A 12,821-nucleotide genomic window follows, 5' to 3' on the forward strand; every position below is an offset into this window, starting at 1 on the left:
TCTGATTGTTTTTCATTGGGCTTTAGTGAAATCCGTATTCCTAAGTGGCCAGATTCATGTCTCTGTCTTGATATTAATCTGAATCATTCATTCATTAACCCAACAAGTATTTATTGAGATATGACGAGGTTAGCTTCCTAAGCTCTACTTTGGTCATGTCCAAGACCCCTACTCAAGAACCTTCTGTGAGTCCTCACTGTTTACAACAGACAGGAATAACAGTGGGGTAGGGCTTTACCTCACCTCACCTCCCTCTCTCACTGTGTGTTCTGATACATGCCTTAGGTGCTGGGGGAGTGCCCTTACCTCGCCATTCAAGAGCCCACCCCCAATGCTGCCCTAAAAGCCACTGTGATGTATCAGAGGATTCATTTAATTTGCTCTTACCAGAGCCCCTATCCTTTGCCCACCTAAATCACTTGGATAAAAAGGGAATTGAATTATATTTCATTTAGATTCAACTTACATTTTCTTTTTTTTTAATTTATTAAGCCAGGAATATGATATTCTTTCTTGGCAGCAGCCCAGCGATAATCATTTAAGCCCAGATCCTTTCTCTAATGCCGTATCCTGGGGAAGGAAATCTTATGGGGATTTCATGAGTGGTCCTGGTGAAATGACAGTTTATTTATCTCCGGGGGCTCTTTAGTCTCCACCTCTTGCACCTGTCCCAACAGAAGGTTTGGAGGCTTTGGGGTCAAAGCAGTTTGCTTGGGAGAAGAAGGACAGGAACAGCAGTTATAAATGTCTGACTACAGCCCACTTGTAAGAGATCTTTGCAGTTCACACAAATGAAGTGGACTTCAAATGCACTATGCTAGGACAATATGCCTCCCTAGTGTCTCCCTTGTGGCCACCATATACCCCGTTTGGAAGAGAAAATTATTCCTATGCAGCTTATTTTATTTTTGTTTAATCAAATAAACAAGGGTTTTTCCATGGCAAAAATAAAATAAAATAAAATGAATTTTTGGCCGGGCGCAGTGGCTCATGCCTGTAATCCCAACACTTTGGGAGGCTGAGGCGGGTGGATCACTTGAGGTCAGGAGTTTGAGACCAGTCTGGCCAACATGGTGAAACCCTGTCTCTACTAAAAATACAAAAATTAGCCGGGCATGGTGGTGTGTGCCTGTAGTCCTGCTCAGGAGACCAAGGCACAAGAATTGCTTGAACTCTGGAGGCAGAGGTTGCAGTGAGCTGAGATCACGCCACTGCACTCCAGCCTGGGTGACAAGAGCAAGACTCCGTCTCAAAAAAAAAAAAAAAAAAAGAATAAAAAAGAATTTTTGAATTAAGCGTGATTATCCTGTTGCAGCTTGTTGTACATTCAAAATACAAGTATTGGAAGATAAGATTAACTCCTATATTCTGTGCTTTTTAATTTTTTTTATTATTAGTGTTTTACTCAATGCAACAATCACTTACTAAGCTACAGTGCTAAACGTCGGGGATTTAAAAGATCAACAAGAAAGGGGTTGGAGAGGGGGAGATTCGCGCTGAGGGAGTAATCCAGAGAGGCGGGTAGCCTGACCATAATCTTCAGCAGTTACCCCAAAGCCACCCAGGTAACATGGTGAGGAAGAAAATAAACAGAAAGTGAGAAATCTGGCGAAAAAATTAAAATGCTGCCTGGCATGGTGGCTCACACCTGTAATTCCAGCACTTTGGGAGGCCGAGGTGGGAAGATCACTTGAGCTTAGGAGTTGGAGACCAGCCTGCACAGTATAGCAAGACTTTACCTCTACAAAAAAATAAAAACTAGCCTAGCGCGCTGGTATATGCCTGAAGTCCCAACTACTTGGGAAGCTGAGGTAGGAGGATGGCTTGAGCCTGGGAGGCAAAGGCTGTAGTGAGCCAAGATTGCACCACTGCATTCCAGGCTGGGTGACAGAGCAAGACCCTATCTTTAAAAAAAAAAAAAAAAGAAAGAAAAATGCTATCTTTATTGATCTAACACCTGTAATTTCAAGCCACATGCTTATTATGAAAATGCAGCTTCAAGACAAGACTTAGTCTCTTCTGGCCGGGCGCGGTGGCTCAAGCCTGTAATCCCAGCACTTTGGGAGGGCGAGACGGGCGGATCACGAGGTCAGGAGATCGAGACCATCCTGGCTAACACGGTGAAACCCCGTCTCTACTAACAACTACAAAAAACTAGCCGGGCGACGTGGTGGCGCCTGTAGTCCCAGCTACCCGGGAGGCTGAGACTGGAGAATGGCGTGAACCCGGGAGGCGGAGCTTGCAGTGAGCTGAGATCTGGCCACAGCACTCCAGCCTGGGTGACAGAGCGAGACTCCGTCTCAAAAAAAAAAAAAAAAAAAAAAAAGACTTAGTCTCTTCTGCCTATCATATTTTAAAGCTGCAACAAAAGAAGTTTACGGTCTGTTGGAGTAAGAGACTGATGTGTGCACAAATAAATTACAAGACAGTAAATGCTATAATAGGGCAATGTATTTTCCTAATGAACCCTTTGCGGGATGGATCAAGAGTATTCATTTTCTTCTGGTAAACAGCAATCTGAACCCAAGAGATAATCCTTTCTCAAACACCCCATCAGCAATCAGCTAACACTAATGTCTTGATATTTCTCAGGAATATACTCCGGTGGTTTCGCCTCCTGAAAGACGCTGTGAGGAAGATTGTCCTTGCAGCCCTGAGCCTGTTGCCACTCCTTACTAAGGGCCTTATTAAGGGCATGCCCAGAGCCATCACAGTCTGCTCTGTTTGGAAAGGGGTCTGGGCATCAAGACTTATCACTCTGAATACTGTGGGATTTTCCTCTACCTAAGACGAAAGAAAGCAGCCATCCCATTAATGTGTGCTTTTCAGGATCTGTTGGGTTTTTCATTTGTTACTGCTTTGGGAACTTTTTCTGTGTGCCAGCACAGGGCTACGCACTGGACATACCACCATGAGCAAGACGGATGTCCATGCCCTCATGGATCTTAGAGAACCTAAAAGATTCTCATTTCTCTCTGAGTTCTTCACAGGATAAACTGCCCTGGCATTTTCAGTTTTCTTTGTCCTCTTTCACCAGGAAGACTGACCCAAGCTTTCTCCTTGGGGGCTGCCCCTAAAAGACTAGCTCAGTGTTATCCACATACCTGCAGATAGTTGTCCAGGTATATGAATTTCAGTGCATGGAAAGAACATGCTTTCCCCGTGTTATTCTCTATCACAGCACTCTGTGTGCTATCTTATTGGTGCTTACAGGCTGAAGTAATTAATTTGTCTACTTGTTCATTACCTGACCTTCTCACTGGAATGTAAACTCCATGGAGGCAAAGACCTTCAATATTCTCAGCTGAATCCTCAGTTCCTAATCAGCCCCTTGCATGCCACAGATGCTCAATATTTGTTGAATTAATAAATACATAGAAAGAAGGAAGGAAGAGATAAAGAGAGTCAGAAAATGTTATGCAAGCCTTACCAAAAATAGGGGCACCTGATTTCCTAAGGACTTTACATATTGTTGAATGTGTCCCATTTATAAGGAAATCATGGGTCTGGCGTGACATCTTTGACCAATGTCCAGAAGTCTACTAGCAATTTTCCTGGACATTCTCTCAGGGAAAACACTAAGTGAAGTAGTTTGGGCCTTGTGGACCTGGAGTCACACAACTGGAAAAGGTTTATTAGTTCTTGATATCACTGAGTGGAGAAGGAGAGAAAGAAACACAAACTCCTGGGCTCCAGGAAGCCAGCTCCACCTGTGGCTTAGATACATCCTTAGAGATAAGAGACAGGCAGGGTTTGCACGGGTCTGCAATGTTTTCCTTTAACCAAGGCCCACATTCTAATGAAATATATTTCTTGTTCATGTAAAACTACCCTTAAAAAGATTTTTTCTAACATCCATAAGTGTGTTTTTCTTTTTTTTTTTTTTTTTTTTTTGAGACAGAGTCTCACTCTGTCGCCCAGGCGGGAGTGCGGTGGCCGGATCTCGGCTCACTGCAAGCTCCGCCTCCCGGGTTTACGCCATTCTCCTGCCTCAGCCTCCCGAGTAGCTGGGACTACAGGCGCCCGCCACCTCGCCCGGCTAGTTTTTTGTATTTTTTAGTAGAGACGGGGTTTCATCGTGTTAGCCAGGATGGTCTCGATCTCCTGACCTCGTGATCCACCTGTCTCGCCCTCCCAAAGTGCTGAGATTACAGGCTTGAGCCACCGCGCCCGGCCAAAGTGTGTTTTTCTAGTTAGAGTTGACATATGCTGAGAGCGAACCTATGTAATTGGCTAAGCAAGGATGTGTGCAGACTATGAGGCCATTATTGCAAGGAAATGCATATAATCAGGTAAGTATGATCCCTCAGAACCACAACATTGGCGTGGGTTAAGAATTTTAGATATTTGAAGTTAATTGGTTTACTCCTATTTTATGCATTTATTAAACATTTATTAAGCACATACTTATTCAATTACTAACATGGATGACTAAACCAAATCATGCCAGTTGGGGAGGGAAATGGCAGTGGCCACTACTGGGTGTCTCGGATGTTTAGTGGAGCTGTTTCATGATGCCATGGATTGGAGGTGCAGATGCACTGCTCCTGCACCTGGAGTGCAGTATTTCCCAGTCCATCTCCTGTGGGGTGAAAGTGCTTTTTGGTGCTATTGAGGGTACAAAGGCTTCATACAAAAAGCTTACATCAGAAGATACATTTTACTGCTGTTTATCAGTAACCATCTATACGAAAACGCTGGTGAGGTCACTACTTGGATAATGCAGTACAAATGCAAACACGGGTAAGCAATCTAAATTGTAACCACTTCATGTGTAAGAGAAGCACAAGGCCAGGCTGCCATTTGTAGGTAGATTACACTTTCAGTGCTAGAGCCAGAATTCACATTTCTCTGGATTTTCGGTTTGCCAGCAGGTACCATGTACGTAAGGTCCTCCTCTGCATGATACTGGAAAATAGTGGTCCTGGCACCCTTGCTTGTCAAGCAACAACAGCATAGCTCTCCTATCCCTAAACTGACCCATGGAATTATGCCACTGTGCAGCCACTGTGGATCACTCTCTGGCATTGAGTGATCTGCTAGATCTTTCTTTCTTTTCTTTTTCTGTTACTGCTTTCTTTCTTTCTTTCTTTTTTCCTATATTTTTCTTTTTTTATTTTATTTTTTGAGATGAAGTATCAATCACTCTATAGCCCAAGCTGGAGCACAGTGGCATGATCTCTGCTCACTGCAACCTCCGCCTCCTGGGCTCAAGCGATTCTCCCTGCCTCAGCCTCCCAAGTAGCTGGGACTATAGGTGCATGCCACCGCACCCAGCTGATTTTTTGTATTTTAGTAGAGACAGGGTTTTATCATGTTGCCCAGGGTGCTCTCGAACTCCTGAGGTCAGGCGATTTGCCTGCCTCGACTTTTCAGAGTGCTGGGATTACAGGCGTGAGCCACCATGCCCGGCTAATCTGCTGCTTTCTAATAATCCTGCCGCCACTGAATGTGAAATGTAGCTCACATATGCCACAAAACATTCAGAAAGTCCTTGACATAGAGGGTACCCTTGTATATATTTCTTGACTGGTTTCTATATAGTCCATATAGTCTCTGAGAAAAGTTTCTTGATTCTCTCAGCTGGAATAAGCTTTCTCACCCTGAAATCTCAGAGCACAGCAGCAGCACCACTGATGACCTTTTGTCATATCTCTCCTACTGATCTTCAAAATCAGGAAGATCTGTGTGGTAAGCCGGGTAATGGCCCCCAAAGACAACCATGTCCTAATCCTTGGAATCTGTGAATGTGTTAGGTTACATAGAAAGGAGGAATTAAAGTTGCAGATGAAATGAAAGTTGCTAATCTTCTGTAGAGATGGAGAGATTATCCTGGATCATCTAGGAGGGCCCAAAGTAATTACAAGGGTCCTTATAAATGAAAGAAGGCAGGACAATCTGAGACAGAGGAGATGCAATCATGGAAGCAGGGTTGAAATGATGCAATTGCTGCTCTATGAGGATGGGGGGCCGGGGGAGCCACGAGCCAAGGAACAGGGGCAGCCCCTCAAAGCTGGAAAAGGCCTGGAAACAGATTCTCCCACAGAGCCCCTAGAAGGAACCCAGCCCTGCCATATCTTTATTTTAGCCCAGTGAGACTCATTTTGAACTTCTCACCTGCAGAACTGTAAGATAATACATTTGTGTTGTATTAAGCCAAAAAGATTATGGTACTTTTTTACAGCAGCAATAGGAAACTAATATAGTATGTCTGACTCCTCTTTCTTTCCATCAGTGCCTAACACTGGGTCTTGTTTTCAGATGGCATACTATAAGCATGTGTTGAATGAATGAATACTGAAAAACTACTATTTTATACCTATAGTTGGTCTTTTGTTGTGGGAAAATATGCATAGTATTTACCATTTTAGCCATTGATAAGTGTGCAGTTAAGTGGCAATAAATACATTCACAGTGTTGTATAACCATCACCATTATCTAAACTTAAAAGTTTTTCATCAGCCCCACAAAAACTACACATTAAATAATAACTCCTCCATTCTCCTACTCCCAGCCCCTGGTAACCACTATTCCACTTTCTGTCTCTATGAATTTGCCTGTTCTAGGTACTTCACACTCGTGAAATCATACAATATATGTCCTTCTGTGTCTGACTTGTTTCCCAAACATGCTTTTAAGTTTCATCCATGTTGTAGCATATATCAAAATTGTATTCCTTTTTATGGCTGAATAATACTAGTGTTTGTGTGTGTGTGTGTGTGTGTACACAAATCACATTTTGTTTATCCATTCATCTATTCATGGACACTTGGGTTGTTTATACCTTTTGGCACTTGTGAGTAACACTGCTATAAAATTTGGTGTGCAAACATCTGTTCTTTATCTCTCCAAGCTCTAATTTTAAAAAGATAGAGATAGATAGATAGATAGATAGATAGATAGATAGATAGTTAATAGATAGATGATAAATTTCTTTTTTTTTTTTTTTTTTTTTTTTTTTTTTTTTTTTTGAGACAGAGTCTCGCTCTGTCGCCCGGGCTGGAATGCAGTGGCCGGATCTCAGCTCACTGCAAGCTCCGCCTCCCGGGTTTACGCCATTCTCCTGCCTCAGCCTCCCGAGTAGCTGGGACTACAGGCGCCGCCACCTCGCCCGGCTAGTTTTTTTTTATTTTTTAGTAGAGACGGGGTTTCACCGTGTTAGCCAGGATGGTCTCGATCTCCTGACCTCGTGATCCGCCCGTCTCGGCCTCCCAAAGTGCTGGGATTACAGGCTTGAGCCACCGCGCCCGGCCCTGATAGATGATAAATTTCTGTTGAAATTTCTGATAGATAGATAGATTTCCTCTTTCAATTCTTTTGGGTATATACCTGAAGTAGAATGACTGGGTCATATGGTAGTTTTATGTTTAACCTTCTGAGAAATTGTCAAATTGTTTCCCATAGTGTCTGTACCAATTTACCTTCTCACCAGTAATGTGCAAGGTTCCAATTTCTACACATCCTCACCAACACTTGTTATTTTCCATCTTGTTTTGTCTTTTAACTATAGCCATGCTAGCAGGTGTGAGGTGGTACTCATTGTGATTTTGATTTGCATTTCCCTAATGACTCATTATACCAAACATCTTTTTACGGGTTTATGGACCATTTGTATACCTTCTTTGGAGAAATTTCTATTCAAGTCTTTTCCCCATTTTTGAATTAGGTTCTATTTTTGAGTTTTAGGTATTCTTCATATATCCCAGATATTAATACTTTATCAGACATATGCTTTGCAAATATTTCCCCCCACCTAGTAGGTTGTATTTTTGCTTTTAAAGTATCCTTGATACACACAAGAAAAGTTGTATCCTTTGATTCACAGAAGACTTTTTTTTTTTTTTGAGACAGTCTCGCCCTGTCACCAGGCTGGGGTGGAGTGGTGCAGTCTTGGCTCACTGCGACCTCCACCTTCCAGGTTCAAGCGATGCTTCTGCCTCAGCCTCCTGAGTAGCTGGGATTACAGGCATGCACCACGACACCCAGCTAAATTTTTGTATTTTTAGTAGAAACGGGGTTTCGCCATGTTGGCCAGGATGGTCTCAATCTCCTGACCTCATGATCTGCTTGCCTCGGCCTCCCAAAGTGCTGGGATTACAGGCATGAGCCGCCGCACCCAGCCTTGATTTAATTTTCTACTCTGTGTCTATCATCACATAAAGGATTGTCCAAACAGCAGAATTTGTGTGTAGCTAAGTGCTCTTTTATATGTGAAAATCTCAGACTAAATAGCTTTATTTACAATAGCCCAAAATTGTAAACAACCCAAATGCTCATCAGGAGTAGAATGGATGAATAAGCTGTGGAATACCGAAACAGTGAATGCAGCCCTACGTTAAGTACAAACATGGATGAATCTCATTGACATACTGATAAGGAAGGAGTCCAGACACAAAACTACACATACAGTATGTTTCCTTTTATTATGAAGTTAGTTAGAGAGCAGGCAACACAAATCTACGGTTATAGAGGTCAGGTCTTTGGCTACATGAAGTGGGATATTAAGAAGAGACGTAAGAGAGACAAAGAAGCCTTCTGAGCTGTTGGAAATATATCTTGATCTAGGCAGTGGCTACATGGGTGTGTGTGTGTGTGTGTGTGTGTGTAAATTCATCGAGTTTACACAGGATTTGTACACTTTACTGTTTATGTATTATACTCAATTTAAAACATTTTAAAATCTCTGGTTAATGGTGAGGTTCACAGGGTTCATGTCATTATATCATCATAGTGATTTTTCTCATCAGAATATAGTCTGCCTTCTTTGGGAAGTTTTCAAATGATAACTGAGTTTAATCAATCAGCAGCAAACAGAGGCTCTTTAAAAGTCACAGAGTCGGCCGGGTATGGTGGCTTACACCTGTAATCCCAGCACTTTGGGAAGCCGAGGCTGGTGGATCACCTGAGGTCAGGAGTTCAAGACCAGCCTGGCCAACATGGTGAAACCCTGTCTCTACTAAAAATAAAAAAATTACCCATGCATGGTGGCAGGCACCTGTAATCCCAGCTACTCAGGAGGCTGAGGCAGGAGAATTGCTTGAACCCAGCAGGTGGAAGTTGCAGTGAGCCAAGATCACGCCATTGCACTCCAGCCTCCAGGGTGACAAGAGCAAAACTCTATCTAAAAAAAAAAAAAAAAAAAAAAAAAAAATGAAAAAAGTCACAGAGTCTTGGAAATTTGCTTGTCACAGAAAGAGTTTCCTTGAGGACTAGAGAGAAGGGTAGTAAATCATGTGCTTCTATATCGCTGTTATATTCACAAAATAAAAATAGATTGTCTGGAAAAAATCAGCAAGTAATGAAGTAGGATGCTTTGATTGCTGTAGTATTTGAAACTATACCCTGATGGTTGCTCAAAGATAAGAGTTGTTAAGATATTTTAGATACCAGAAAAATGGATTGAAAAGGATTATGAGCACTAAAGCAGATTTAAAAAAAATACAAGCTCAAGTATGTGTTGTTGTTTTGATGCAGACTCAGAAGTGACATTGGGAAGGCACAAAGTAATAGCATTGGACTTCAATCTGTTCACTGACTATTCCCTCAGTAAAGAATTGAAGTTGTAGCAATGATCCCTGTCATACAGGATATTTGAAGCAAATTAGATTTTTAAATCATATAGCTGGAGACCGAGGTGTCTAGAAACATCAATCATCACTCTAGGTCAATGGAGCAGAGAAATGGTCAGCCCCTGGGCTGCAAGAGTGAGTTGGGAAGATCAAGCAATTCTGGACAAGATTCTCACACCTTAGAAGATTAGGCTAATATTCAAAATTAAATTTATAAAATGGCCCACCAAAAATAGGATGAAAAACAGTAAAGACAGGGGTGGGGGGTTGCATGTTTAGTTCAATTCATCTTGGGTCCTGAGACAAGATGGAAAATGAACCACTAAGTAAAAGTGCAGTAGGAAAAGCACTAAGGCTTTCCACATGGAAAAAATCCTTGAGCAATGTGTGCTATTTCAAAAGTTTTCAAGATACTGTAATAAGTTAACAGAAGTATGACAAAGAAAAATGTATAGTATTCAAGAGCCAAAAATAATACTCTATTAGCATATATTTCATATTTTCCTCACTGGGTAGAAGGATATTTTTTTCAAGAAGCATTAATTTTTTTTTTTTTTTTTTTTGAGACAGAGTCTCACTCTGTTGCCAGGCTAGCGTGCAGTGGCGCAATCTCAGCTCACTGAAACCTCCACCTCCTGGGTTCAAGTGATTCTCCTGCCTCAGCCTCCCAAGTAGCTGGGACTACAGGCATGCGTCACCACACCTAGCTAATTTTTGTATTTTTAGTAGAGACAGGGTTTCACTATGTTGGCCAGGATGGTCGTGATCTCTTGACCTCGTGATCTGCCCACCTCAGCCTTCCAAAGTGCTGGATTACAGGCATGAGCCACCACACCCAGCCGAAGCATTAATTTTTAAATGCATTAGAAATTCAACTTTTTTAAGCAAGCAGTATACAATAGATGTGGAAGTCCTGAGGCACTATGCTATGACTTGAATACTATCTAAATTTCAGGAAAGAGCCCCCATCCCATATCTTTAAAATGAATTATTTAAAAATTGGAAATTAACCTTTTTTAACAAAAAATTACAGGAGTAACTGTATACATATTTTTACATATGTAATTTCCAGTGTCATTATAAAGAGATCTGAATAGGTGCTAACCTCAACAATAGGGATCAAACAGAACTGAGCTTCAGTGCCCCTAAGACATTCCAATGTGTTGTCTGTTTTTGAATTGAGCAAGCAGTAAAGGTTATAAAGTATCTATCTATCTCAAAGAGATCATGAGAAATAGGACTGACTCCGCCTGTCACTGACAGCTTATGCATTATATGATTTTTTATTCCAGCATTCAATGATTTCAAGTGTCTCTCACACATCAGTTGATTCTTCATAGTGCTCATACAACCAACAGATGGCAGAATTGGCCATGTTGTTATTCTATGATGACTACAAATCTAGATCTATATCAAGCAGTATAGATTTTTTTTTTTTTTTTTTGAGACAGGATCTCACTCTGTCATTTAGGCTGGAGTGCAGTGGTGCTATCATGCCTCACTGCAGATTTGACCTCCTGGGCTCAAGCAATTCTCCCACCTCAGCCTCCTAAGCACATGCCACTATACCCAGCTATTTTTTTTCTTTTTTTGTAGAGATGGGGCCTCAGTATGCTGCCCAGGCTTGTCTTTAACTCCTGGCCCTAAGTGATCCTTTCACTTTGACCTCCAACAGTGCTGGAATGATAGGCGGGAGCCACCTTGCCAGGCCAGATTTTTTTCTTAAAATTGTTGTGGCCGAGTGCAGTGGTGCATGCCTATAGTTCTAGCTATTCAGGAGGCTAAGGTGGGAGAATCCTGTGAGTCCAGGAGTTTGAGGCCAGCCTGGGCAATATGGCGAGACCCCAACTCTAAAAATATATAATAATAATAATAATAAAGGTGGTTATGTATACCCCTAGCAATCAGAATATCTTACACATACACATCCATATACTCTGGCTGTTTCCAATTTCAAAGTATGTTTCTGAGGTTTTTTCCCTAAAACCTACCAAAAGAAAAGACCTCACCTTCGACTATTACTGCATGGTAACAGCACAATCAGTTCAAGAAAAGACAGAGGTCATGAGCTGTTTTTTTTTTTCTTTTCTCACAACACATCTGACACCAAATGAGATTTTTCCTCCCACCAACCAATTCTCCAACTCTCCAGACAACAACTGGATGTTGTACAATTCAATTCAATTCTGACACTAACTACCAGAGTTAGTGTCAGATGACACAAGTGAAAGGGCTCAGTTCCACAAAACTGTCCCCATGTCAGAATTCAGATGCCAATCACAAGTCCAGGACCTCTGGGCTTCTGAGCCACCAGCTACAAATCAGGGGTTCCCACAACCCCCTCCTAGAACAGTTCACAGAACTTAGGAAAACACTTTATGTATTATTACCAGTTTGTTATAAACTCAGAAATAGCCAAACTCAGAAACAACCAAATGGAAAAGATGCATAAGTCGAGATGTGGGGGTGGTGCATGGAGTTTCCTCTAGCACCTTCCCAGCACCTTGATGTGGTCACCAAGCATTTAGGGGGTTTTATGGAGGCTTCATCTTGTAGGCATGATTGATTATTAACTCAAGCCCTAGCTTTTCTCCCTTGGAGGATGCGACTGAAAGTTCCAAGTTTCTCATCAAGACTTGGTCTTCCTGGCAACCAACCTCCATCCTGAAGTTATAAAGGAGCCTAGCAGGAGTTGCCTCATTAGAACAAAAGATGCTCTTATCACTCAGAGAATTACTAGAGCTTTAGGAGCTCTGTGCCGGGAACCAGAGACACATACATATTTCTCTGGGTTCTTTCATCATAGACATCTCATTTTAAAAAGGCAGCTCTTCCAATAAAGAAAAGTTCAGAATCAGCATAAACTACCATCAGCCTTTCTGCTACAGTATAACTGCTGGACTTCCCCCATTTTCCAAAGTGGTCCTAAAATCAATCAGGCCTGACCTGAGGCCAGATCAGACTTCCCTGAGCTCAGATTCTCTGGGCCCAAATTGTGGTTCCAAACACCTCCAGCCCACAGTCTCCTCTCTGCCCCTCATCACCTCTTAGGTACATGTGAGAGACTCAGATGTATGGTTTTACATCTGTTCTAAAGGGAATTCAACTCATCATGGGGACTGGTTCACACACATAAAAACAAGGAAACTAGTGTCCTAATTAACATGTGCATATTACTTGTCTTCCACTTCTCGCAGGATCACGGGATCAAATGCTGTATATGAGTAGCTTCTGCAGTGCCAGGAATCTCAT

This window comes from Rhinopithecus roxellana, chromosome 12 (assembly GCF_007565055.1).
Source record: "Rhinopithecus roxellana isolate Shanxi Qingling chromosome 12, ASM756505v1, whole genome shotgun sequence".
NCBI classification, from domain to species: domain Eukaryota; kingdom Metazoa; phylum Chordata; class Mammalia; order Primates; family Cercopithecidae; genus Rhinopithecus; species Rhinopithecus roxellana.